The following is a 25,061-nucleotide window of genomic DNA, read 5'->3' as shown; positions in this document are numbered from 1 at the left end:
TTTGTTAGACTGTTCAAAAAACTTAGGAAAACTCTCATGCATATTTACCAGGGTATTGTCAAGGATGTTACAAAGAATGCAGGTAAAGAGCCAAACAAAGAGGTACCAAGTGTAAGATCTAGACAGGTTCCAATCACAGGAGTTCTGTTCCATGGCATTGCATTACATCATCTCTCAGGACAAGGATATGTATGTCAACCTAGAAGCTCCGAATCATTTACAGAATCTCATGAAGGCTTCACTTCATAGGAATGATCAATCATTGACTCAATTCTAACCTTTCTCCCTACCCTGAGTCAGAATATGTATGAAGCTACAAGTTTCATATCAAGGTATGGCTTACTCTTGGTTGTGTCAAAATGAAGCTAAATATCTCCTTTCCAGTTACCAGTTTTCAGAAACTCATCAAAGTAGACAGTGAATGCAAACTTCATACTTCCTATGAGAAGTACATGATCACAAAAGTTGGAGCTCTGGGTGAAGAATGAAAGGATTATATTATCAGAATGACAAAGTTTTCTCATTAAACAAGGGGTCTGCACCCACTGCAGAGTGTACCTGCTGTTGAGTAAGGGGCATTCATGTCATAGGCCAAGAAGAATGGAGGGAAAATGTGCAAATCTGTTCAGGGATGCTTTGTGGATGCCCATCTGACTCTTATCAATTGGGAGAGGTGGGAGAGAGACAGGGAGAGAGAGAGAGAGAGAGAGAGAGAGAGAGAGAGAGAGAGAGAGAATTGATTGTTGGTCTGACAGACACAATTCTACTTTTCCAGTTAAGGCCCTAAAGAGGTAGCAGAATATATATACTTTTAAATCTCTCTAAAGAAGATAGTTTCCCTTAGTGTTGTGTCAAAAAGCCTTTAAACAAAGAATGTAAGGAGCCTAGATTGTGAGCTCCCAACCGCCCAGGAACTCCCACCTGGACCAGAGGTGAGTGCCTAGGGTTATAGCCAGAGAGGCAACTGCCCTGGGTCCCACCGCTGGACACAGGCCATCCCCGAGAGGACCTGACCAACTTGACCCCAGATTCCGGCCAATCGGCAGGCCCTGCGGGAAGGCTCCCCTTTTCCAAGACTGCATGCAGACCCTGCAGTCTCCACACCCTGCCCCATACCCATCTGCGGGGGACCCCAGCCACTTCCTGAGACTCAGAGACCAGCCCCCAGCTTCCATCCTGTCCTGGAACTCCCATCTGGACCAGAGACCAGAGGAACTCCCATCTGGACAAGAGGAGCTCCCATTTGGACAAAATAAGGAAACCCCAGGGACTTCCCGAGACACAGAACCCAGCCACCCAGCTCCTATCCGGCCAGCACTCTCATCAGGCCCAGCACTCCCATCTGGACCAGAGCTTCCATCTGGACCAGAGAGAGGCTCCTTAAATCTGTCAGCTCTCTCTGGACCAAGTACACTGATAAAACCAAGAACGAACCCAAGAGGAGATGGGCAGACGTCAAGGCAGAAGTACATACAACAAAATACAGAGCAATACAGCATCACCAGAACCTAGCCCTTCTCCAACAGCTAGACCTGAACAACACAGAATGGAAGAAGAAGAAGAAGAAGAAGAAGAAGAAGAAGAAGAAGAAGAAGAAGAAGAAGAAGAAGAAGAAGAAAACCTTATAAGTAACATCATGAAGAGGCTAGAGCCTTATATAGAAGAAATCAAAAATAGAGGAAAGACAAACAAAAAATGGGAAGAAAACTATATAGAACTAGAGGAAAGGACAATTAAAGCAGAAGAAAACAATAAGTCCTTGAAAGAAAATCATGAAAAAGCAAGGGAGACAGTCCAACCTGAAGAGGGAAATAGAAAAAATGAAGAAGACACTAGCAGAAGGAATGCTGGAAATAGAAAATCTGAGTAAACCAACAGGAACTTCAGATGCAAGTATAACCAACAGAATGCAAGAGATGGAAGAGAGGATCTCTGTTGTTGAAGATACGTTAGAAGAAGTAGATTCATCAGTCAAAGAAAACACTAAAACCAACAAAGTCATGACCCAAATGTCCAAGAAATTTGGGACACCATGAAAAGACCAAACCTACAAATAATAGGGATAGAGGAAGGATAAGAATACCAACTCAAAGGCAAAGAAAACAAGATCATAGAAGAAAACTTTCCCAACTTCAAAAAGGAAATGCCTATGAAGATACAAGAAGCCTATAGAACATCAAACAGACTAGACCCCCCAAAAAAGTCCCCTTGCAACATAATAATTAAACAACTAAACATACAGAATAAAGAAAGAATATTAAGGGCAGCAAAGGAAAAAGGCCAAGTGACTTATGAAGGCAAACCCATCAGAACAACACCTGATTTCTCAATGGAGACTTTGAAAGCCAGAAGGACCTGGACAGATATAATGGAGACACTAAGAGACCACGGATGCTAGCCTAGACTAATATACCCAGCAAAACTTTCAATCATCATAGATGGAGTGAACAAGACCTTCCAAGACAAAACCAGATTTAAACAACACTTATCCACAAACCCAGCCCTACAGAAAACACTAGAAGGAAAATTCCAACCTAAGGAAGGCAGATACACCCATGAAAACACAGGCAATAGAAAACAGCACAGCAGTAAACCCCAAAGAAGAGAAGTACACACACACTACCACCAAAAAGTAAAAATAACTACAGGAACGAACAATCACTGGTCATTGATATCCCTTAATATCAATGGACTTAATTCACCTATAAAAAGACACAGAATAACAGAATGGATACGAAAACAGGACCCATCTTTCTGCAACATACAAGAAACACACCTCAAACTCAAAGACAGACACCTCCTAAGAATAAAAGGCTGGGAAAAGACTTTCCAATCAAATGGTCTTAAGAAGCAAGCTGGTGTAGCCATCCTAATATCCAGCAAAATAGTCTTCAAACTAAGATCAATCAAAAGAGATGATGAAGGACATTAAATACTCATAGCAGGAAAGATCCACCAAGATGAAGTCTCAATTCTGAACATTTATGTCCCAAACAAAAGGGCACCCACATATGTAAAAGAAACATTATTAAAGCTCAAATCACATATAAAACCCCATACATTAATAGTGGGAGACTTCAACACCCCACTTTCACCTCTGGACAGATTGGCCAAATTGAAACTTAACAGAGACATAATGGACTTAACTGATGTTATGGACCAAATGGACTTAATCGATATCTACAGAACATTCCACTCGAACAAAAAAAGAATATACCTTCTTGTCAGCACCACATGGAACCTTCTCTGAAATGGACCACATACTTGGCCACAAAGCAAATCTCAGCAGATACAAAACAATTGGAATAACCTCCTGTGTTCTATCAGACCACCATCGTTTAAAGTTAGATTTCAACAACAGAAAAAACTACAAAAATCCTAGAATCTCATGGAAAATGAATAATGCTCACCTGAATCACCAATGGGTTAAGGAAGAAATAAAGAAAGAAATTAAAGACTTCCTAGAGATCAATGAAAAGGAATACACTACATACCCAAACTAATGGGATAATATGAAAGCAGTGCTAAGAGGGAAATGTATAGCACTAAATGCCCACATAAAGAAGCTGGAGAAATCTCACACTAGTGACTTGACAGCACACCTGAAAGCCCTTGAACAGGAAGAAGCAAGTCTCTCAGGAGGAACAGATGCCAGGAAATTATCAAATTGAGAGCTGAAATCAATAAAATAGAAATAAAGAGAACAATACAAAGGATTAATGAAACAAAGAGTTGGTTCTTTGAGATCAACAAGATAGACAAGCCCTTATCCAAACTAACCAAAAGAGAGAGAGATAGCATCCAAATTAACAAAATCAGAAATGAAAAGGGGGACATAACAACAGACAATAAGGGAATCCAGAGAATCATCAGGTCATACTTCAAAAACCTCTACTCCATAAAACTGGAAAATCCAAAAGAAATGGATGATTTTCTGGATAGGTACCACATACCTAAGTTAAATCAAGACTAGATAAACCATTTAAATAGTCCAATAACCCCTAAGGAAATAGAATCAGTCATTAAAAGTCTCCCAACCAAAAAAAGCCCAGGACCAGATGGTTTCAGTGAAGAATTCTACCAGATCTTCAAAGAAGACTTAATACCAATACTCTTTAAATTGTTCCACACAATAGAAGCAGAAGGAATATTACCAAACTCCTCCTATGAGGCTACAATTACCCTGATTCCTAAACCAAACAAAGATGCAACAAAGAAAGAGAACTACAGACCAATCTCCCTCATGAACATTGATGCAAAAATACTCAATAAAAAACTGGCAAACAGACTCCAAAAACACACCAAAACAATTATCCACCATGATCAAGTAGGCTTCATCCCAGGGATGCAAGAGTGGTTCAACATACGAAAGTTCGTCAATGTAATACACCATATAAACAAACTCAAAGAAAAAAACCACATGATCATCTCACTAGATGCAGAAAAGGCATTTGACAAAATCCAACACCCCTTCATAATAAAGGTCTTGGAGCGATCAGGAATACAGAGAACATACCTAAACATAATACAGGGAACATACCTAAACATAATAAAGGCAATCTACAGCAAGCCAACAGCCAACATCAAATTAAATGGAGAGAAACTCAAAGCAATACCACTAAACTCAGGAACAAGGCAAGGCTTTCCGCTCTCCCCATACTTATTCAATATAGTACTTGAAGTTCTAGCCAGAGCTATAAGACAACATAAAGAGATTAAGGGAATACAAATTGGAAAGGAAGAAGTCAAGCTCTCCCTATTTGCAGATGACATGATAGTATACATGAGTGACCCCAAAAATTCAACCAAGGAACTGATACAGCTTATAAACACCTTCAGCAACATAGCAGGATACAAGATCAACTCAAAAAAATCAGTAGCTCTCCTATATACAATAGACAAACAGGCTGAGAAGGAAATCAGAGATACATCACCCTTTACAATAGCCACAAATGATATAAAATACCTTGGGGTTACTCTAACTAAGCATGTGAAGGACCTATATGACAAGAGCTTTAAGTCCCTGAAAAAAGAAATTGAAGATGTCAGAAAATGGAAAGCTCTCCCATGCTCATGGATAGGCAGGATTAACATAGTAAAAATGGCGATCTTACCAAAAGCAATCTACAGATCCAATGCAATCCCCATCAAATTACCAACACAATTCTTCACAGATCTGGAAAGAATAATACTCAATTTCATATGGAAAAACAAAAAATCCAGGATAGCCAAAAGAATGCTGTACAATAAAACAACTTCTGGAGGCATCACAATCCCAGACCTCAAGCTCTACTATAGAGCTACAGTAATAAAAACAGCTTGGTACTGGCATAAAAACCGACATGTGGACCAATGGAATCGAATTGAAGACCCTGACATTAACCTGCACACCTATGAGCATATAATTTTTGACAAAGAAGCCAAAAATGTACAATGGAAAAGAGAAAGCATCTTCAACAAATGGTGCTGGCATAACTGTATGTCAATGTGTAGAAGGCTGTAAATAGATCCATATCTGTCACCGTGCACAAAACTTAAGCCCAAGTGGATCAAAGACCTCAACATAAATCCAGTTACTCTGAACCTGATAGAAGAGAAAGTAGGAAGTACTCTTGAACGCATTGGCACTGGAGGTCACTTTCTAAATATAACACCAGTAGCACAGACACTGAGAGAAAAAAATCAATCAATGGGACCTGTTGAAACTGAGAAGCTTTTTTAGAGCAAAGGACACGGTCAACAAGACAAAGCGACAGCCTACAGAATGGGAAAAGGTCTTCACCAACCCCACATCTGACAGAGGGCTGATATCCAGAATATATTAAAAAAAAAACTCAAGAAATTAGACATCAAAATGCCCAACAGTCCAATTAAGAAATGGGCTATAGAATTAAACAGAGAATTCTGCACAGAGGAAGTTCAAATGGCTGAAAGACATTTAAGGAATTGCTCAACATCCCTAATTATCCAGGAAATGCAAATCAAAACAACTCTGAGATACCACCTCACACCTGTCAGAATGGCTAAGATCAAAAACATAGAAGACAGCTTATGCTGGAGAGGATGTGGAGCAAGGGGAACTCTCCTCCACTGCTGGTGGAAATGCAAGCTTGTATAGACACTTTGGAAATCAATATGGTGCTTTCTTAGAAAATTGGGAATCCATCTCCCCCAAGACCCAGCTATTGCACTCCTGGGCATATACCCAAGGAATGCTCAATCACACCACAAGGGCATTTGGTCAGCTATGTTCATATCAGCATTGTTTGTAATAGCCATCCAAGATGCCCTTCAACTGAAGAATGGATAAAGAAAATATGGTACATATACACAATGGAGTACTACTCAGCAGAAAAAAACAATGACATCATGAGGTTTGCAGGCAAATGGATGGATCTACAAAAAATCATCCTGAGTGAGGTAACCCAGACTCAGAAGGACAAACATGTTATGTACTCACTCATAGGAGGATACCAGATGTAAAACAAAGATGACTAGACTGCTACACAACTCCAGGGAGGCTACCTAGAAAGTGGGATCCTAGGAAAGACCCAGGGATCACCCAATGACAGAGAAATGGATTCGAACTACATGAACAACCTGGACGGCAGTGGGAGTAATGAAGAGCAAGATCTGAGGGAAAGAACGCTTAGTGGAGCAAGAGATCCCAGCTGGATCAAGAACAGAAAAGGAGAACAAGGAATAACAGACCATGATAAATGAAGACCACATGAGAACAGGAATAGGCATAGTGCTGGAGAGGTCCCTAGGAATCCACAATGATATATCCTTTGTAGACTGCTGGCAATGGTTGAGAGAAAGCCTGATCTGACCTAGTCTGGTGATCAGATGACTAACCACCCTAACAGTAGTCTTGGAACTCTCATCCAATAACTGATGGAAGCGGATGCAGAGATCCTCAGCCAGGCCCCAGGTGGAGCTCCAAGTGTCCAATGGTCAAGAAAGAGGAGGGACTGCAAGAGTGTGAATTGTTGAATCCAAGATTGCAAAAAACACAGGGACAAATATCCAATCGAAAGAAAGCACATGAATGATGAACTAATGGCTGTGGAGCCCCTAGGTAGATCAGGCCCCCTGGAAAAGTGAGACAATTGAATAGCTTGATCTGTTTGGGAGGCACCTAGGCTGTGGGATCAGGACCTGTCCTTAGTGCATGAGCTGGCTGTTTGGAACCTTGGGCTTACACAGGGACGCTTTGCTCAGCCTGGAAGGAGGGGACTGGACCTGCCTGTACTGAATCCACCAGGTTGAATTGAATCCCCAGGGGAGTCTTGGTCCTGGAGGACATGGGAATGGAGGGGAGGGGCTGGAGGGAAGGTGTGGTTGGGGGCGGGAGTGGGGAGAACAGGGGAACCCATGGCTGACGTATGAAATTAAAACACATAATAAAAAAAAAAAGCCTAGATTGTAATGTCTGAACATTCATTGTCTTTTACTACATGTGCCCTGCAACGAAACACTATAAAATTGCTATGAAAAACAAACACACCAAGAAAAGTGAAGCAGAGCCTGTAGAACAAATAAAACTTTGGTATAAAAGAATGAAGAGGCCGGGCGGTGGTGGCGCACGCCTGTAATCCCAGCACTCGGGAGGCAGAGGCAGTTGGATCTCTGTGAGTTCGAGGCCAGATTTCCCGGAAACATAGACAGTCCTCACTGAAAGCTTTTGCTTCATTTGTTGTTGTTTTGAGACAGGATCTTAGTAGGTAGCCTTAGCTGGCCTGGAGCTCACTCTGCAGTCCAGAGTGGCTTTAAACTCAGAGATCTGCCTGCCTCTGCTCTCAAGTCCTAGGATTAAAGACACACGCCACCAATCCAAGGAATAGTTTCTCCTTCTAAATCCAAATGCAGTCAAAATTAAACATCTTCAACAGTAACAAATAAATGATCAAACCTTGAAAAAATTTGAGAACAAAACATAAAAACTTTCAGTCAATGTATTTAGTGTAGTAATAGAAAATTAGTCTACTTCCAAATTAGTATGATTTCCTAATGTCTTAGAGTCTGTCATATCCTCTAGGTCTAAATGTTTTCTGCTTTTGAATCAGTTTAGTCATAAATCATGTTTTCTTATTTACTTCTGCTGTCCCTATACTAGACACTATGTCAGCTCAGATGGAAACTCAGCCCATTTCCTCCTTTGTTCTGTGGATACCTCTTTCTCTTTATCCTGCCACAGATTCTAGCTGTCCACGCACCAAAGTGGAGCAGCCATGCTCATCTCCTCATGTTCTATCAGACTGTCCATGTGGTAGTGAGAGGAGGTAAGGACTAGTCTTGACTTCCTGAGTCCAACTCACCTTTTAAGAACATAATCAGCTTCTGTAACCTATGTGTTAGATAAATCTTCTTCCCCTGCCCAGATACCCACCACTGTTCTGAAGCCAAATCAAGTGCCACAGCCTACCCCTCAGTTCCTTGATGAGGCCCTGGTTAATCCTCCTGGCCTTACACCACTTGGAGTCAGTGGTGAGAATAGCAAACTTCTTACCAGCATTCCCTCTACAACATTCTTAAAATATCCCCTTGAGTCCCCCAGCACTCACCACCAGGAATCTCAGGCCTCTCAGATCACTTGCTACATCCCATTGCACATGGGGCATTCTTTAATCTGATTCACATTTCTTACCTTTCTCGCTATTCAAATCCTTCCACTAGAAATTGTATTCTGCGAATGGGGCCAGGCTTGGGCCCGATGGCTGGCTCCTGGCAAGGAGCCCCTGCAGCTGTGACCTGTGCTGCTTGCCCCACAGGAAACAAGGCCAGAAGTCCTGCCCAGTGGTCAGCACCTATGACAGGGAAATGTCCTGGAACTCCCTCATATATATGTCATAACTGAATAGGTCAGTCAGCCCCAGTATGGAGCCACTGCAGCTGTGACCTGTGCTGCTTGCCCCGCAGGCAATAAGCACAGAAGTCCTGCCCAGTGGTCAGCACCTATGACAGGGACATGTCCTGACACTCACTCAGAAATATGTCATAACTGAATAGGTCAGTCAGCCCCAGTATGGAGCCACTGCAGCTGCAGCCTGAGGTGCTTGCCCTGCTGGGAGATGGAGAGTGCTGGGAAATAGAGCTGCCTGCAGGCTACAAGCATAAAGGTCAAACCTGATGAGCCTCGGGGTGGCAGACAGAGAGGGCAGAGAAGCATGTGACAGCCAGGAGCTTGCACAGAACCTGCCCCACAATGCCCTGCTGAGCTGCAACATCACCTTGACTCTGGGCAACAGCAGAATATCTGAAACCAGTACCTTGGCAATGGGCCAGTATTTATGGTGCTTCAGAAACCAGAAACCTAGACCAGTATTTGCATGCAAAGCTGTGTAATATATATATATGTGTGTGTGTGTGTGTGTGTGTGTGTGTGTCTGTGTGTCTGTGTGTGTATGTATATGTGTGTGTATATATATATATGTATATGTGTGTATATATATGTGTGTACATATATGTTTGTGTCTATGTATGTACGTATATATATACACACACACACACACACGTGTGTGTGTGTGTGTGTGGTGTGTGTGTGTGTGTGTGTGTGAGAGAGAGAGAGAGAGAGAGAGAGAGAGAGAGAGAGAGAGTATAATGTGATTCACTACAGTTTCCCAATGCCACTATGATGAATGAGTATTTTCAGGAGCGGTGGGAAGATAGAGGAATGGAGTGATGATTAAGTGGTAGAGGAAAGTGGAACTAGAGACTCAACAGTGGTGGTAATTGTGACAGCGGCTCTAGAGGATGGGGGAACATGTCATGACTGAATAGGGCCAACAAGATGGTATGCAGCAGTCTGGAGCTTACATTGTCATTCAGCCCCTCAAGAGCTTCCCAGCCTCATGATTATCCTGGTTTGGAGCATGACAGGATGTCCAACATGAAGAATGGTTCATTTTCTCATTTGGACTCCTCAAAAGACCTCTATGGTCTATGATGGCCCTGGGGCCACTTTAGTACCTATGATCCACTGCCCCAGGGCCTGATGAAGCTGGAGCTTCATGTGGGTGCCCATGGTCTTACAGCAGCTGGGAGCTATGATGATACTCCTGGCCAGAGATACCACTCAAGACCAGAAAGATGTCGTTGGTCTGGTAAGCTGTCTAAGGCCATTCTGAAATCCATCAGCTTTGCTTCCACCAGGGGCCATGTTGATGTGGGTAGTCTGTGCTGCCTATTGAAGCTGTGGTAATGTCCAGGTCTGGGCTGCCTCAGAGGGCCATGTCTGGGTCTGTGGCCCTATGGCAGGCTGAGTCTGTGTTGATTTCAGTGACCCATGTTGCCACCAAAGGCCATGACAATGTCTGTGGTCTGTGCTGCAGCTTGCAGTGATGTTGATATCTACTGGCGATGCTACCACTGAGGGCCATATTGATGTGGGAGGTCTGCACTGCCACCTAAGGCTATGAAGATATTTGGTTCTGGGCTGCTGCCAAGGGCCATGTCTGAGTCTAACATCTGCATTAATGTCCATGGCCTGTGGTGCCATTGAAGGTTATGCAGATGTCCATGGTCTGTGCTGCTGCCAAGGGCTATGATGGGGTCCATGGCCCATGCAATGGCAGAGGCCTGTACTGCCTAGAGACAATACTGAGGACTGTGTCATTTGCTGACACTAGAGACCAAGGGAAAGAAGTGTGTTGCAGTTAACAAAGCTGAAAAGAGTTAGATATGTGAAGAGCTCTTTGACATCAGATATGGAGTTGCAGAGATTGGAGTTTGCTCAGCTGGCTTCTGTTCTTGCTTTGGTTCAATATTTCCTCACTGTGCTTCCTTCCCTGCATTTTGAAATGGTAATATATATCATGTGCCATTATATGTTGAAAATATATGATCTGTTTTTTTCTATTTTGAGTTTATAGCAAATTACAGTTAAGAGATTACATGAATCTTAGAAGAGATTTGAACTTTGAACTTTTAAACATTATTGAGACTGTTGTAGACTGTGGAGACTTTTGAAGTTTGACTAAATGCACTTTGCATTATGATATTGTTACAGGCTTGTGGGGGTAGAGGAGTGTAATGTGGTCATTTGAATGTAATGGGCCCCTATAAGCTCATAGGAAAGGGCACTATTAGGAGGTGTTGCTTTGTTAGAGGAAGTGTGTCACTGTGAGGGCAGGCTTTGAGGTCTCTTATATGCTCAAGATACCACCTAGTGAGACACACCTCTTCCTGTTGCCTGTAAGATGTAAGGACTCTCAGCTACTTCTCCAGCACCATGTCTTCCAGCATGCTGCCATGTCCCACCATAATGATAATGGACTGAACCTCTAAACTGTAAGTAAGCCACCCCAATTAAATATTCTCCTTTATAGGAGTTGCCATGGTCATGGTGTCTCTTCACAGCAATAGAAACCCTCACTAAGACAATTCTGTTATATGAGGATGGTGTCCAGCACTCAGAGCCTGAAGCAGGAGTACTGTTACAGGCAGCTTATCTGACTTAGTGAATTCTAGGCTCTCCTGAATCACAATACCTCAACAGTAAGAGGGGAAGAGCAAGCAAGTGAATGAGAGAGAGAGAGAGAGAGAGAGAGAGAGAGAGAGAGAGAGAGAGAGGGAAAGGGAGAGAGAGGGAGAGAGGGAGAGAGAGAGGGAACACAAATAGTATGAGAGGAAAGGAATGAAGAGGAAAGGGTTTAGCAAATATCTTTCTATCTTTTTGGAGTGTGTGTGTGTGTGTGTGTGTGTGTACATAATCCACTGTGTGCAGGTATATATATATAGAGAGAGAGTGTGTGTGTGTGTGTGTGTGTGTGTGTGTGTGTGTGTACATAATCCACTGTGTGCAGGTATATATATAGAGAGAGTGTGTGTGTGTGTGTGTACATAATCCACTGTGTGCAGGTATATATATAGAGAGAGAGTGTGTGTGTGTGTGTGTGTGTGTGTGTGTGTGTGTGTACATAATCCACTGTGTGCAGGTATATATATAGAGAGAGAGTGTGTGTGTGTGTGTGTACATAATCCACTGTGTGCAGGTATATATATATATAGAGAGAGAGAGAGTGTGTGTGTGTGTGTACATAATCCACTGTGTGCAGGTATATATATATATATATATATAGAGAGAGAGAGAGTGTGTGTGTGTGTGTGTACATAATCCACTGTGTGCAGGTATATATATAGAGAGAGGCCAGGGACTGACCATAAGAAGTATGCTTACTCAGTTGCTCTTCAGGTTATTTTTGAGACATGGTCTCTCACTAAACCTAGATCTCACCAATTTTGCTAAACTGACATCCTCTCTGTGCCTCCCTAGTCTGGGATTATAGGTATGCCACTATACCTGATTATTTTTTTACATGGGCTCATGGGATAGAACTCAAATTATTAACCATACATGGAAAGTACCCTACTGATTGAGCTCTCGCCACAGCTCTTCTTAATGTTTTTAATCAAAAACATTAAAATCCCTCTTTGATTCTCTTATTCAGTTTTTTCGCTTGAATTCTTGAACTGCTGACTAAATTGAGCTCTTAAACTAGGAATATCTTTATGTTTACAGGGAGAAAGGATTTTCTTTGTACCCATATGTGCACTAACTGGGGACTACATATTATTATTACAAGATAGACTAACAGGTCAAAGGACACAAATTTTTATGGATATTTATATAAATAAGAATTCACAGAAAATAAAAATAAAGTGATTAAATTTGAGTTTATGCATCACTTAAACAAAGGAAATGTATCTCTATTGAAGGGACAGTATTTTGTTGATAGAAGTAACTTGTCCATATGTGAGAAAACTAGTGGAAAATACAGACATGTGTAACCACAGCACTTGAGAGGTGATAATGGGGAAGAGCAGGAGTTCAAGGTTATCTCTGCCTACATATCAAGTTTAAAGTCAGCTAGAGCTACATCAAACCCTTCCCCTACCTCCCATGCTGACTGATTACATGTTAACATAACACACCAAAGTTAATTTGAGAAGAAGGACTCTCAATTGAGAAAATGTTTTTATAGGATTGACCTATAGGCAACTCTGTTGGGTATTTTCTTAATAAATAGTTGATGTTTGAGTAACCAATCCACTGTGAGAAGATCAAACCCTGGGAAGATGGCCTTAAGTCATATAAGAAAGCAGGTTAAAGAAGCCATGAGGAGCAAGCTGGTAAGAAGCACTTTTTCATGGCTTCTGCTTCAGTTTCTGCTTTCAAATTCCTGCTTGACTTCCTACCCTTATTGCCTCTCAGTATTGGACTGTTACCTGAAAGTGTTAGATTAAATAAACTCTCTCCTTCCCAAGTTGCTTCTGGCCAGTATTTATCACAGCAAAAGAAACAGTAATTCAGATGCACACCATCCAAAAGATATTGATTGATTTTTCCTCAAGAGGAAGGAAGGTAGGAAGGAAAAATATATGAATGAATGAGTGAGTGGGGATTATTTTAGTAAAATCTGTTTATGCCAACTTGTCTTTGTGTCTGTGATAGTTGAAATTGATTGATTGTTTAAAGTGAGGACATGACTACTCCAAAGTATGGTTGAAGGGAAGGTTTTTATTGTAGATAGGAAGGAGAGTATAGCCAGAAGCATCTGCAAGATTAAAGAGCAGGAAGAAAAAGTAATAGATTGAACATAGTCAGAAGAATGGATCAGGCCATTAGAGGGGTTAGGAGAGAGCAAGAGAGGAGTACCAAGAGAGGGGGGTAAGAGAGAGGACCAAGAGGGCACATGGCCAAAATGTCAGGTTTATATAGGAAGGAGAAGCTGGGAGAAGGAAAGCCTGTGAGCTGGAGAAATGTGTGGTAGAGGGTGTGTAAAGAAGAGTTGAGAGCTGGAGGAGCTAGCATGCTTCCTTGGTCAAATATAGTTGGTAATGGATTTGTTGGATCTACAGAGACAAATCATATGAACAGCCATAAAAAAGAAGAACCCTGGGTTAGCATGCTGTATTCTCAGTGATGTGTACTTTCTCCAAACCAAATAATTGTGCATGCCACAATGGAGATAGAATTTTGCTCCACATGTTATAGACAGCATATCATTTAATTCTCACAAATACAATGCAAAAGAAGGTGGTGTTTGCTTTGATCTTGCTGATAAAGTAGATCATCTTAGGTCACAGAAACTTAAGAGGTGGCACTATATGAATGATTGTTTGCCCTCCATCTTCTCACAGTGTCCTTGATCAAACAACAAGGCTGTCAGCTAGTTGCACAATGAAAGAAAGAGCTAGTAGTGACTGACCTAACCTGCAGTTGACTGCTCCCTTCCAATACAGTCGAATGCTGCCAACCAGACTCGGGACCTGAATCATGAAGGGAATGGTCCTCATATCTCTGTATCCCTCTAATCTGCATTTTCATTTTCTCATTCTCTCATTGAGTTTTTGATATCTTCTTGTAGTGAATTATTTTCTCTATTTTGTTAATGATTTTATTAAAATATGATTACATGATTTCCCCTTCCCTTTCTTCCCTCTAACCCCTTCCATGTATGTTGCCCTGCTTTCTCTCAAGTTCCTATCTATCTTTCATTAAGTGTTGTGAAATATATACACACAGGCACACAATCTGTTCAGTCCATATACTGTATATAATAATATAAATGTGATGTTACTGCTATATATTATTTCAGCACTGACCACTTGATAAGGGCAAACCTATCAGGATACTCTTTCCTGGGGAAGACTATTTTTCCTGCTCTCAGCATTACTTTCCTATAGTTCTTCCTCTAGGGTTGGGACCCATGAGTTTCCCCTTTCATATTATCATGTCTGTTGGTAATTTGTTCAGGTCTTGTTTGGGAGTCATATTGTTGGAACTTCATAGATTTAATAGAAATATTCCCTGATATTTATAGTGGATACACACAGAAGAAACCCTGAATCCCCTTTCTGGCTCTTCCAGTCTTTCTTCTACACTACTACCTCAGGCTATGGTGTAAGAGTTGTATTGTCCTTGTATCAGTTGTAGCTGAGAACCACATGATCACTTGTTCTCTGCCTTTTGATTTCTTGTGCTTTCCTGTAATGACTGTCCACTGAAAATAGAAATTTCTTTGACAAGGGGTGAAAGCTACATTAACTATGGATATGAGGATAAATAAATACAATTAGGAATGTGGTTATAAATTCTCATCCAAGATCCATGATCTCAGAAACCCAGAGTAGTTACTTAGGTTTCTACCAGCCATGACTTTCCTCTTGATGATAAGAATAGTTAAGTGAACTGTTGGTTACCATGAAGGTATGTGTCTTAGGGTTTCTATTTCTGTGAAGTGACACCATGACCAAGGTGACTCTTATAAAGGAATACATTTAATTGTAGCAGTTCATTTACAGTTGAGAGGTTCAGTCCATTAGCATCATTGTGGGACATGGTGGCATGCAGGCAGACATCGTGTTAGAGAGATTGCTGAGAGTCCTACATCTTGCAGACAATAGGAAATTGTCTGACTCACTGAGCATTGGAGACCTCAAAGCTCACCACCACAGTGACACACTTCCTTCAACAAAGCCATACCTCCCAATAATGCCACTCCCTTTAGAGGCCATTTTCCTTCATACCACATGCCAGTATTTCACTCTTAGGGTTATCATGTCATGTTGGTACTTGTATAATTCATAGGTTTAATAGCTGTATGGAACTAATGGCTGCTTCCCTTCCTTAGAAGCTTGCATGGTACCTTCTGGTACTGTGAAAGCTAGTTCTCAAAGAAAGATGCTTTCAAGTCAGATTCAGCATGGATCCTCTGTTCAAACTGCATGGTGACTTCATCAGTAGGACTTACCATCAACCTCTGGGAAGCAACCAAGGGCAACAGCAATAGCATATAATGCTTGGGATATTTTGGGGCTTCCCAAACCAACAACTTGAGAGTTTCTCATGCCTAGTATTGGGGTTTTTTGTTAGATAGTCTGTGGCTCTTGGAGCATTATCAGACCAAGTGAGAAATTTCATTTCAAAAATTACATGTTCGTACACACACACACACACACACACACATAAACACACACATATGTAATTTTTGGTAATGAATAATAATATGATTCCTCATGATGTGATCTTTTTAGAAAAGCTTTAAAATACTGCTGAGTAGAAAGTGTAATTCTCAGTGTTTAGGCAGAATATGATGTAGAGATCTGTTAAGTCCATTTGATATATGATGTCATTTAATTCTAGTGTTTCTTGCTTATTTTACATCTACATGACCTGTTTGAATTGGATTGATGCCAATCTGTGTCTTTAATTTTACTAGTATACTTTTTAGGATAGTGTAAGCATTTGAGTTTGGTTTGCCTATGCTTAGGATGTAGTATTTTCTCAGTTAATTGTGCCCTTGATTAGAATGAAGTGTCTCTCTTTATCTCTTCTGGTTAGTTTTAGTTTCAAGTCTATTTTGTCAGTTATTAGTATGGCCACACTTATTTGATTCCTGGTCTCATTTCACTTTCTATCACCATTTCACTTTATGGTGGTACCCATCTTTAGTGCTAAAGTGAGTTTCTTGTAGACAACAAATAGGCGGATTTTTTGTTTCTTGATCCATTCTACCAGCCTCTATCTTTTGATTGGAGAATTTAAGCCATTAGTATTTAAAATCATTCTTTAAAAACTATGTGTTGTTTGCAGTGATACTGTTTATGTGTTTGTGTTTTTTTTAAATATTTTAACTTTATTTTGTGTGCATTGGTGTGAAGATGTCAGATCTCCTGAAACAGGAGTTACAGACATTTTTGAGCCACCATGTGGTTGTTGGGAATTGAACTCAGTACATCTGGAAGAGCAGTGCTGCTAACCCCTGAGCCATCTCTCCAGCGCTGTGTTTTTGTGTTTTAGTAATTATAGCATCATTTATTTTCTTTGTAGACTCACCTGGCTGTGCTTATTCCTCTCTTCAGCTGAAAGTATTGCTTCCTGTATTTTGTTTAGGATTGGTCCTCTGTGTATAAATTCTTTTTTATTTTTATATTACTTGCATTTCTAATGCTTTATTTATATAGTATTTTTTGTAGAATATGTATGTTATATCTATGATATTGAAAACAACAAGTGTTTATTTAAGAATACCAGTGATTAAAAATGAAGAAACCACTTTATGGCTCATTTTTACTCCAGTTGCTTCTATTGTATTATCTTCCTCAATTGGGCAAAGAGTCCCAAGCCATTTCTGTCTTCTATCTATCTTTGTAGCTAGTCACCCATCCATCTATCATATCCACCATTTCTCTTTCTAGTTCATCTGTCTTTGCTTTCTCTCTCTCTCTCTCTCTCTCTCTCTCTCTCTCTCTCTCTCTCTTTCTCACACACACACACACATCTATTTATCCATCCATTTTATCTATCTCTATACATCTTTTATGGCATCTATCTCTATACATCTTTTATGGCATCAATTGATCAACCTACCTATATCTATCATCTATCTCTGTCATCTGTTAATCAGTCATCTATATATCTAACTCTATGATCTATTATGATCTATCCACTGTCTTTTTCTCCTATTTCATCATTGTCTCAGATACATTTTTTATTAAGAGATTTTTCTATTCATTTTACACACCAACCACAGAGTCCCCTGTCCTCCCTACTCCTGTTCCCCCACCCTTCCCCTGCAACCCACCCCCCATTACCACCTCCTCCAAGGCAAGGTCTCCCATGGGGAGTCAGCAGAGCTGGGTACATTCAGTTGAGACAGGTCCAAGCCCCTTCTTCCTGTACCAATGCTGTGCAAAGTGTCTTACCATAGGCACTAGGTTCAAAAAAGCTGGCTCATGCATTAGGGACAGTTCCCAATCCCATTGCCTGGGGGCCTCCTATACAGTTCAAGCTAAACAACTGTTTTGCTTATCCAGAGGGCCTAGTCCTGTATCATGAGGGCTCCACAGCTATTGGTCCACAGTTCATATGTTTCCACTAGTTTGGCTAGTTGTCTCTGTACTTTTTCCATTCATGGTCTCAATATCCCTAGCTCATAGAATCCGTTCTCTCTCTCTCTCTCTCTCTCTCTCTCTCTCTCTCTCTCTCTCTCATCAATTGGATTCCTAGAGCTCTACCTTGGACCTGGTCATGGATCTCTGCATCTGCTTCCATCAGTCACTGGATGAGGGCTCTATGATGACAGTTAGGGTATTCAGCCATCTGATCACCAGAGTAGTCCAGTTCAGGTACCCTCTTGACTATTACCAGTAGTCTATGGTGGAGTCACCCTTGTAGATTCCTGAGAACCTCCCTAGCACTCTGCTTCACCCTATTCCCATGATGTCTTTATTTATCATGGTATCTCTTTCCTTGTTTTCCCACTCTATTGCCATTTTAGCTCAAACCTCCTGCTCCCCTAAGCTCATGTCCGTCGTCAATTGCCCTCCCTTACCACCCCTGACCCCAGTTTGCTCATGTATATCTCATCCATTTCTCCATCGGAGGGCCATCCATGTATCCTTCCTAGGGTTCTCCTTACTAGCTAGACTCCCTGGAGCTGTGGGTCGCAGTCTGGTTATCCTTTGCTTTTTACCTATTATCCACTTATAAGTGAGTACATACATGTTTGTCCATCTGAGATAAGGTTACCTCACTCAGGATGATTTTTTCTAGTTCCATCCATTTGCCTGCAAACCTGATGATGTCATTGTTTTTCTCTGCTGAGTAGTACTCCATTGTGTATATGTACCACATTTTTTTTTATCCATTCTTCAGTTGAGAGGCATCTAGCTTGTTTCCAGGCTCTGTCTATTACAAATAATGCTGCTATGAATATAGTTGAGCATGTGTCCTTATGGTATGATTGAGCATTCCTTGGGTATATGCCAAGAGTGCTATAGCTGGGTCTCGAGGCAGATTGATTCCCAATTTTCTGAGAAACCAACATACTGGTCTCCAAAATGGTTATACAAGTTTGCATTCCTACCAAAATTGTAGGAGTATTTCCCTTGTTCCACATTCTCTCCAACATAAGCTGTCTTAAGTGTTTTTGATCTTAGCCATTCTGCAAGAGTAAGATGTTATTTCAGAGTCATTTTGATTTGCATTTCCCTGATGACTAAGGATGTTGAGTAACTCCTTAAATGTCTTACAGCCATTGGGGATTCTTCTGTTAAGAATTCTCTGTTTAGCTCTATAGCCCATTTTTTTATTTGTGTATTTTTTTATTATATTTGTGTTTAATTTTACACATAAGCCATGGGTTTGCCTGTCCTCCCCCTCCCATCCCTACCCCCACCTTCCCCCCAGACCCTCCCCTCCATTCCCATCTCCTCCAGGGCCAAGACTCCCCTGGGGATTCAATTCAACCTGGTGGATTCAGTACAGGCAGGTCCAGTCCCCTCCTTCCAGGCTGAGCAAAGTGTCCCTGTGTAAGCCCAAGGTTCTAAACAGCCAGCTCATGCACTAAGGACAGGTCCTGGTCCCACAGCCTGGATGCCTCCCAAACAGTTCAAGCTATTCAATTGTCTCACTTATCCAGAGGGCCTGCTCCAGCTGGGGGCTCCACAGCCTTTGGTTCATAATTCATGTGCTTCCATTCATTTGGCTATTTGTCCCTGTGCCTCTCCAATCTTGGTCTCAATAATTCACGCTCTTACATTCCCTCCTCTTTCTTGACAATTGGACTCCTGGAGCTCCACCTGGGGCCTGGCTGAAGATCTCTGCATCCACTTCCATCAGTTATTAGATCAGAGTTCCAGCACGACCGTTAGGGTGTTTGGCCATCTGATCACCAGACTAGGTCAGATCAGGATTTCTCTCGACCATTGCCATTGCCAGCAGTCTACAGAGGATGTATCATTGTGGATTTCTGGGGACCTCTCTAGCACTCTGCCTATTCCTGTTCTCAGGTGGTCATCATTTATCATGGTATGTTATTCCTTGTTCTCCCTTTCTGTTCTTGATCCAGTTGGGATCTCCTGCTCCCCTAAGCTTTCTTTCCCTCAAACCTTGCCCTTCATTACTCCCACTGTCATCCAGGTTGTTCAGGTAGATCTCATCCATGTCTCTGTCATTGGGCAATCCCTGTGTCTTTCCTAGGTCCCGTTTTCTAGGTAGCTTCCCTTGAGTTGTGTAGCAGTCTAGTCATCTTTGTTTTACATCTAATATCCTCCTATGAGTGAGTACATACCATGTTTGTCCTTCTGAGTCTGGGTTACCTCACTCAGGATGATTTTTTCTAGATCCGTCCATTTGCCTGCAAACTTCATGATGTCATTGTTTTTCTCTGTGGAGTAGTACTCCATTGTGTATATGTACCATATTTTCTTTACCCATTCTTCAGTTGAAGGGCATCTAGGTTGTTTCCAGGTTCTGGCTATTACAAACAATGCTGATATGAACATAGCTGAGCAAATGCCCTTGTGGTATGATTGAGCATTCCTTGGGTATATGCCCAAGACTGCTACAGCTGGGTCTTGGGAGAGATGGATTCCCAATTTTCTAAGTAAGCACCATATTGATTTCCAAAGTGTCTGTACAAGCTTGCATTCCCACCAGCAGTGGAGGAGAGTTCCCCTTGTTCCACATCCTCTCCTGCATAGGCTGTCTTCTATGTTTTTGATCTTAGGTGTTCTGACAGGTGAAAGGTGGTATCTCAGAGTCATTTATTTGCATTTCCTTGATAATTAGGGATGTTGAGCAATTCCTTAAATGTCTTTCAGCCATTTGAACTTCCTCTGTGGAGTATTCTCTGTTTAGTTCTATAGCCCATTTCTTAATTGGACTGTTGGGCATTTTGATGTCTAATTTCTTGAGTTCTTTATATATTCTGGATATCAGCCCTCTGTCAGATGTGGGGTTGGTGAAGACCTTTTCCCATTCTGTAGGCTGTCGCTTTCTCTTGTTGACCATGTCCTTTGCTCTACAAAAGCTTCTCAGTTTCAACAGGTCTCATTGATTGATTGTTTCTCTCAGTGTCTGTGCTACTGGTGTTATATTTAGAAAGTGATCTCCCATGCCAATTCGTTCTAGACTACTTCCTACTTTCTCTTCTATCAGGTTCAGGGTAACTGGATTTATGTTGAGGTCTTTGATCCACTTGGACTTAAGTTTTGTGCACGGTGACAGATATGGATCTATTTACAGCCTTCTACACATTGACATACAGTTATGCCAGCACCATTTGTTGAAGATGTTTTCTTTTTTCCACTGTACAGCTTTGGCTTCTTTGTCAAAAATTATATGTTCATAGGTGTGCAGGTTAATGTTTTAGTTTTATGACTTGTCTTCAAGCTCAGCTATTTCATCTTCCTCTTGATCTGTTCTATTGGGGAGATTTTCTGGAGGACTTTTTATTTGACTTATGGTTTTCATTTCTGGCAATTCAGATTGTTTTACTAACTTTGATGACTTCATCTATTATATCTTGTATTGCCTTTCTTATTTTCATTCATCTGTTTGTGTACACAATCAGGAACTCATTTTATTCTTTGAACATACTTAAACCATTCTTTTGAATTCTCTGTCTGGGAATTCAAATAACTCACTCTAATTAGATGCCAGAACTGTAGGATTAAGAAATTTTGAGTTATTTTGTCATTTGTTTGTGTGTTTCTTATGCTATTGAATTGGGATTTACCCATCAGGTGTTATTTACTTGTTAAAGTTCATCTTTTATCAGCTGTATCATTTTGGTTGAAATACTTGCAATGTTCACATGGGACTTAGATGTGATAGACTTGGGTGCATAGTTCATAAAAAATAGTTCCTCAGACAAGGAGCTCAAGGTTCCTGGTGCAAATTCAACATTGTTCCCTGAATAAACTATTAACATAAGGAACAACCACAGGTGTTTGATATTACCACTATGAAAATGTTTTATGAGACAATGAATAACTGTGGCCTTTTTTACTTCCTTCAGCAACTACTGAAAAATAAACAACTGAAAATAGTAAGAATTATAGTCAGATTTTTTTGTAAATAAAATTAAGGAGGCCTCTCCTCCTCCAGTGTCATTCCTTCAGTGTCGGGAGCAAAACAGTTGCTATGGTTTCTTTTTCCTCTCTGACCCCATCCCCAATGGATCACAAAGATCTTCTCCTCCAACCTTCCTTCTCATAACTCATCCCATTATGCCAGCCTCCAGTGCCAACAGGCATCCCTGTAAACATATTTGCTGAACAGGCTAGGGAAACAGGTAAGCTAACTGAAGACCTTCAGCACTCCCTTCGTTCTTTCAAATCCCATCTCCTAGTCTCACCCCTAGCTCAGCATCCCTAGAACACCTGCTGTAGTGCTTTTCCCCTACCACCTCCATCCACTGTGGATCCCACAGATCTTCCCTTCCTAATGCCCCTCTTGGACTTGTTGCTTTATCTCAGCCTGCAACTGCAGCAGGTACTCCCTGATTACCCACAGGCCATTCCTGCCAGGGAAGTAGGTAGGCTGACTGTAGATCTATCTTCTCCTTTCCTTCTGTTTCTCCAGATCCAATCTCCCCAGTCTCATACCTAGCACTATAGCAGACCTTCTGTGACTTCTCTTCACTGTCTACCCCCATTCCAAGAACACTAAATAAGAAAAGCCCGACTGAAGACTTTGTTCGCCTCTCTCCTGTGAAACCCTCCAGATCCCTAGCCTATTCTTATTCCTAAAGGTCAGTTCCCAATACCCAGAAACACATTCACCTGGAACCCCCAGTGCCCACACCTATGAGGTCCACAGAAAGTATTACCAGGTAACACACAGCCATTACACTCTCTCAAAATCCAGAGAGGAAACAGAAATGAAACAAAACACTCACTCAACAAAGACAAAACCAGAAATCAGCACCTGGACCTGTAATTATCACAATCCCAAAAGCTGTAATGCCAGTGTAAAAACATAATCAATAATGGCCAGGACAATATTCTCCAATAAGAGCCCAGCAACCCTACCACAGCAGGCTGTTAATATTCTAACAGCTGAAGCACAAGAAAAAGACCTTAAAACTTCCTGTATGAAGATGATAGTGGTCCTTTAAAAGTAAATGAATAAATCCCTTAAAGAAATCCAGGAAACACAAACAAATAGTGGAAGGAAACAAGTAAAACTGTTCAAGACCGGGAAATGGTTCTCACTTTGGCAGCATATATACTAGAATTGGAACAATATAGAGAAGATTAGCATGGCACTTGTGCAAGAATGACACCCAAATTCATGAAGTGTTCCATATTTTTATGGATAATCACACACCAGCAAAACACAAAGAAAGGAAACACACACACACACACACTCACACACCGCACCACCACCACCACTAAACAAAAAAATTAAATATCAGGAATCAACAATCAATGATCATTAGTATCTCTTAATATCTATCAATGGACTCAATTCACCAATAAAAAGACACAGACTAATTGAATGGATATGAAAATAGGATCCATCCTTCTGCTGCATACAAGAAATACACCTCAACTTTAAAGACAGACACTACCTCAGAATAAAAGGCTAGGAAAAGACTTTCCAATCAGATGGCCGTAAGAAGCAAGATAGTATAGCTATCCTAATATCTAACAAAATAGATTCAAACTAAAGTCAATCAAAAGAGATCAGGAAGATGCAACAAAGAAAGAGAACTATAGACCAATCTCTCTCATGAACATTAATGCAAAAATGTTCAATAAAATATTGGCAAACAATATCCAAGAACACATAAAAAAAAATCATCCAACATGATCAAGTAGGTTTCATCTCAGGGATGCAAGGATGGTTCAACATATTAAAATCTGTCAATATAATCCATCATATAAACAAACTGAAAGAAAAAAAAACCACATGAGCTTCTCATTAGATTCTGAAAAAGCCTTTGACAAAATCAAACATCCCTTCATGATAAAGGTCTTAGAGAGAGCAGGAATACAAGGAATATGCCTAAACATAATAAAAGAAATATAAACCAAGCTGACAAACAAAATCAAATTAATTAGAGAGAAAGTCAAAGCAATTCCACTAAAATCAGGAAAAAAAACAAGGATGTCAACTCTCCCAATATCTATTCAATATAGTACTAGAGGTTCTAGGTAGAGCAGTAAGACAACAAAAGGAGATCAAAGGGATAGAAACTGAAAAGGAAGAAGTCAAAATTTTGCTATTTTCAGATGATATGAAAGTATACATAAGTGACCCCAAAACTTCTAACAGGAAACTCCTACAGTTGATAAATACCATCAGTAATGTGATAGGATATAAGATTAACTAAAAAATATCAATATTCCTCCCATATGCAAATAATAAATGGGCTGAGAAAGAAATCAGAAAAACAACACCTTTTCTAATACTCACAAATAACATAAAATATCTTAGGATTACTCTAATTAAGAAAGTGAAAGTCCTATATGAAAAGAACTCTAAGTCTCTAAAGAAAGAGATAGAAGAGGATATCAAAAAATAGAAAAATCTCCTTATGCTCATGGATAGGTAGAAACAACATAGTAAAAATGGCAGTCTACAGATTCAATGCAATCCCCATCAAAATCTCAACACAATTCTTGACAGGCCTCGAAAGAACAATACTCAACTTCATATGGAAGAACAAAAAAACCAGGATAGCCAAAAGAATACTGTACAATAAAGCAACCCCTGGAGGTATCACAATCCCTTACTTCAAGCTCTACTATAGAGCTACAGTAATAAAAACAGCTTGGTACTGGCATAAAACAAACATGTGGGGACCCTGACATTAATGTGCACATGTAAGAACACATTTTTGACAAAGAAGCCAAAACTTTACCATGGAAAAAAGAAAGCACCTTCAACAAAGGGTGCTGGCATAACTGGAGGTCAACATGCAGAAGATTGCAAATAGACCCATATCTGTCACCATACACAAAACTTAAGTTCTCAACATAAATCAAGTTACTCTGAACCTGATAGAAGAGAAAGTAGCAAGTAATCCTGAACGCATTGGCACCAGAGATCACTTCCTAAATATAATACCAGTAGCAGGGACACTGAGAACAACAATTAACAAATGGAACCTCTTGAAACTGAGAAGGTGTTGTAGGGCAAAAGACACAGTCAAGAAAACAAAACAACAGCCTACAAGAATGGAAAAATATCTTCTCCAACCCTACATCTGACAGAGGGCTGATCTCCAAAATATATAAAGAACTCAAGAAACTAGACA

At 40.7% G+C, this 25,061-nt stretch overlaps 1 protein-coding gene and 1 non-coding gene across 2 annotated transcripts in view; both read left to right on the top strand.

Annotated features, from left to right (window-relative positions):
- The window catches only part of LOC118595286 (cation channel sperm-associated protein subunit beta-like), a 139,116-nt gene that overhangs the window by 33,993 nt on the left and 80,062 nt on the right, over positions 1–25,061 (top strand). The window lies entirely within an intron of this gene.
- Positions 23,003–23,109, top strand: LOC118595986. Its single transcript, XR_004946655.1, has one exon. It is a non-coding gene; the product is annotated as a U6 spliceosomal RNA (small nuclear RNA).

The sequence above is a fragment of the Onychomys torridus genome, chromosome 14 (genome assembly GCF_903995425.1).
Source record: "Onychomys torridus chromosome 14, mOncTor1.1, whole genome shotgun sequence".
NCBI lineage: Eukaryota > Metazoa > Chordata > Mammalia > Rodentia > Cricetidae > Onychomys > Onychomys torridus.
The sequence above is the reverse complement of the archived record's forward strand: the minus strand, read 5'-3'. Positions and strand labels throughout refer to the sequence as shown.